Genomic DNA, 4,655 nt, shown 5'->3' with positions numbered 1-4,655 from the left:
TCAAAAAAAAAAAAAAAAAAAAAAAAAAAAATTAAAGTGAAAAAAAAAAGGAGAATCAAAGTCTCAGAATAGAATCTTGGGGAAATGTCAATGCCAGGGAAACCTTAATAGGTTTCGCCAGGCTCTGCAACTTCAAATGCCTCTTACATTTTCCCACATTCTTCCTGGTATAGATTCTGGGGAAAGAAAGGCCCAGGGTCTGGAGGATTTGAGTCACAAACACTGATGGGGCTTGGGAGAGGAAATAACAAATCAGGAGTGACAAGGTGGGACTAATGAAGAGGAATAGTAAGTGTTTAGTTGAACTTCAGGCCTAGGGATTTTTGGAGGTTCTTCTTAGAATTTTCTTAAGCCTAAAAATTTCTAGTTTCATCTTTGGTAAGGAAAATAAACATGCTTCCTTCAGTATAAAGAATTCTTGTCCATGGAACACGTACCTGGCTTTTTATTCAGTTGGCTATATGGAATAAGATGAAAGGAGAGTCCAGCATTAGCTTTATCTGGCAAAATTAAGATAAAGCATCAAATGCCCTTTGAAGTACAAATAGAATATTCCTTTCTGATTCATGTTCCTTGCAAATACTTTATGTTTTGGAAGCCTTTCACACACCAACTGGGCTAAGAACAACTCGAGCTTGATCCTATGTCTGTTTTTTTATTTTTTTAATTTTAGCACTTAACACTATCAACACCTTTGTTCTCACAACTCAATTTTCTGCTTATTTTTATAGGTTTAGAGCAGAAACTTAGGAAGTTTGTTATAGTGCTAAAGAAATAGATGATACTGTAATCAGGACAGGGAAGACACAGGGCAGACATAGAGCTCTCTATTACTAATAGATTTGTGTCTTGAGTGTTTACTTGGTGGCCAAATACTGCGTTTCAACCCTGGCAGGTCATCTTTATATTGTTAATTGCGTTAGTTTTCTGTTTCTGCATAACAAATTACCCACAAGCCTGGATTTGAAAATAAGCAGTTATCTCATGTAGTAGGCCTTAGTTCCTCATGATGTAAACTTCGTTATAAGGTTGTTTGAGTGTCCTCGTGACATGGTGGCTAATCATTCCTCCAGATGGAGTGATTTAAGAAAACGAGATGGAAGCCTTGATGTCTTTTATGACCTACCTTGGAGGTCAAACACTATCATTTCTGCAACATCCCATTGGTTATACAAGTCTGTTCTGTGCAATGTAGGAGAGTACACAGGGCATGAATAGGAGGCAAAAGAGGCATACCAGGAGGCAGAGATTGTTGGGGACCATTGTGGAGGCTGGCTGCCACCGTAATGAAAACTATTTTCCCAAATAAGTATTCTCCTGGACAACTGAGATCATGAATTCCATTACAGCTATCTTATCACCAACATCACCAAGTATGCTACTTTAGGGGTATTCCAAAGAGCTGCAAAATCACTCCAGAGACACAGGTAGGCCTAGAAATAAAGATACTGTCAATAATATCACTTCAGTTATGAAGAACACAGTGTCTATGAATTTTTACTTCTGTTTTAAACGCATCCAGTGGCCTCTAAGTTGAGGACTTTAGGTCTCGTTGTGAATCAGCTTTAATGGATGGTAGTGCCAGGTAAAGTTGGGGTTCAGCAAAATAGTTAGCAAATATGTTTTCAGTAGATTGAACTTGGATAGGTACCAGTTGCTTTTAGTCAAGAATTTCTCCCCAGGAGGATTATGCCCTTGTTTCATGGAAAACGATTGCTCCATCTCCTTCTATTCCATACAACCTATAAAAGGCTACTCTATGAAAAGCATTCATGTACAAAGAGTTTCATGATCCCTTAAAATGTCTTCCCTGTTTCCCTTCCTTTCCTTTTGGGCATCCCCAAATGCCATTCCTTATTTAAATATGATTAAATTCTAGGATAACTTGTGCCAAATTGTAAACTTGGAATTAATATAGGTTGGGAACTTCATAAGATGCCTTTTACATGTCCCATTGGAGATTAATGAGGATGTGAAGCACCTAAGGGAAAGTCAAAATAGGATGCAATATAGATCAGGTTAGACCTTGGTCCATAATCTGTCTCCTGCAGCTCCGTTTGGCTGCCTGAAGGGAGTTACTCCATGTAGTGAACATGAGAATCACTGCCAGGAACCAGGGACAGGTATGGAGATCTTTCAAACTGAGTTAATTTCATCTTTCTGGATTCAGAGAAAGAAGCTGGCCTGAGAGTGTGTGGGGAGAGAAGTTGTTTTTGGAGATCACTGCTAGCTTTTATGATACTGGGTATTAAGGAATATGCTTTTGAAATTTAGACAGGAATAGTGGCTATGATCTTATTTTAACTTTCTGTTCTGTCAAATAATTTAAGTGATAGTTATATTTTAGAGCAGTTTGATTTTACCCCCTGAGGAATAAATCAAGAAAAAGGGAAAATTTTAAATGGGCTATGTAGGGGGATAGCAGGCTTAACTAAATCATTAGCACTCTAGTGACTGCTTGTATTGATTCTGGAAGGTAAAGATGCAACTAAATTCACCTTAACTTCAAATTATTACCCAGAAATTTATACCTGTTTTTATATCTTTATTGACAAAATAATGTAAATGTGCCACTTAAATTCTAATGGGGAACTGACTCCTTTTTCAAGGAAATTACTGCTTATTTTGTGGGTAAAATTTGTGTGCAATTCACAGAATATATTGCCTTAGTAATTATTAGAGCATATGGATAAAGTAGAAAAGTGGGAATCACGAGTGGTCCCATCTGGACCTGTGGGCCATTTAATCAAGGTCACATGTTATGTGACGACTAAATCTGGAAGTACAATTTGTAAATAGCCTTGATGTCCAGTTTTCTCCATACCATTAGACTGGCCATTCGTTTATTCATTTTTAAGATAGGCAAAATATTAATATCCCTGATGTCTATTTGAGTAAACTAAATAATACTGCAGTAACAAGCAATTCTCAAATCTTATTGGTTTAAAAAGACCAAGGTTTGCTTTTTGCTTAGCCACATGTCATTCACAGGTCTGCATGGGTTTAGATCACTGTCACTTTACTCCATGATACAGACTGATGGAACAAAGTCTGTTTAAGATATTGCCTGTCTTAGGACAGAAGGAAAGGAAAGCAGCGGGAATCCATGAGCTTGCTTTTAAAGATTTTGCCTGGAAGTGTGTTACTTGAGCCCATATTTCGTTGGCCAAAGCAGGTCACTTGGCCAATCCTGGTTTCAAAATGCAGGGATGTACAATCCTCACTTATAGAGGGGCCCTGCAAGCACCCAGGCAAGCCCACTATCACTAGGGTGGGGAAAGATAATTCTCTAGGGAAGGCAGCAAATACATGAAACACTAATACAATCCACCAAACTCACTCAAGGAGTATTTGTAATGAGACTAGCATAAGATGTAAATGTGATAGTGCTTGTAAATTTGTGAGAAAAAATTATAGAGCACTGTATTTATGTCATTATTGTTATTAGTAGTAATAGACTGATAGTAATATATAAGGAACCATATGAGTTAAATCTTTGTTGAATGAGAAAGCATAAGACAGTAGCTTTAAAGAGACTGTTGTCTAGAAGGGGAGATAATATATGTGCAAAAATACAAAAAAGTGCTAAAAGACAATTATAAAACTTTATGATAATTCAACAGAAGAAATAATTTCTTTTATAATTGGAGAATTTTGGAATCATTCAGGTTAGTCGGGTACATTGAACCTTTCCCCAGCAATGCTCAATGGCTAAAAACCAGCTGCAGGCTTGTTCAGGTGACTAATGATTTAATACATTTCTGCACTTTTGAACCTAGGACATTTCCCAGGATTGGACGAGGCTGGTAAGGTGAAAGAGTAGAGGCCTGAAGATTCCAGAGAGCTAGTGACAACATCACTGAAGTGGTTGAGATCCACACTGTGTCAGGAGGTGTTTCTAGAGAGTTACAGTAGATGGGAAATGAGAGGACAAGAATTCAGTAAGCTCCTTAACCTCCTGCCTCATTTATCAAATGGGTCTGATGAAAGTGATATATGTGAAAGCACCTGGCATAATATTGGTCAGATTGTGGTGCTTGATGATAGAATGGTGCATAAATAAATAAACACAGGCTCTCAATCAATGTTGGGTGAACGTGAATCTGAAAAGGGCCTTTACTGAGTGGGATAATAAAGAAGGACCAAAGGAACAAATAGCATTGTAAATGAGACCAGGGTCAAAGAATTGAGCTAGCGGAAGGGATCAATAGAAGGTCATGGTCATTGCAGACTTTTTCTCTTACATATTAGGACCTCTCTTAACCTAGCTCCTCCTGTTTCACTGATGCTTTTTATTCCCTCCATGAATCTTACTGCATATAAATCCAATGTGTGCATATACTGCACACTCACGATTAGGAGACTAGTCTCTAGCAATCTGTGACACGTTTGCTTTCCTCTTTTAAATTTGTCCGCTTACAGAAAGCATGGCATTTTCCCCCAAATCTTTTTACATCAGTTGCACCTGAAATGATGTAATTTAAATAATACATAAACAGATAACATATAAATGCAAAAAGAAGAGAACATTGTTGCCATGAAAATTTGAGTTGAATGATGTGTAGAGATGCAATAAAATTTAATTGCTAAAAATATTGCTCTCCAAGTAGATGTGGGCGAGAAACATTGAGGACTGAAAAATAATGTTGGCCAGG

At 37.5% G+C, this 4,655-nt stretch overlaps 1 long non-coding RNA gene across 1 annotated transcript in view; it reads left to right on the top strand.

The window, feature by feature from the left end:
* LOC116457368 (uncharacterized) overlaps nucleotides 1–4,085 on the top strand; it is a 16,710-nt gene extending 12,625 nt beyond the window's left edge. Inside the window, exon 3 of the long non-coding RNA XR_004245009.1 lies at nucleotides 3,780–4,085. This is a non-coding gene — a long non-coding RNA (uncharacterized LOC116457368). The remainder of the gene's footprint in view (nucleotides 1–3,779) is intronic.
* The last annotated feature ends 570 nt before the right edge of the window (nucleotides 4,086–4,655 follow it).

Source organism: Hylobates moloch, unplaced genomic scaffold (assembly GCF_009828535.3).
Source record: "Hylobates moloch isolate HMO894 unplaced genomic scaffold, HMol_V3 SCAFFOLD_18, whole genome shotgun sequence".
NCBI lineage: Eukaryota > Metazoa > Chordata > Mammalia > Primates > Hylobatidae > Hylobates > Hylobates moloch.
The sequence above is the reverse complement of the archived record's forward strand: the minus strand, read 5'-3'. Positions and strand labels throughout refer to the sequence as shown.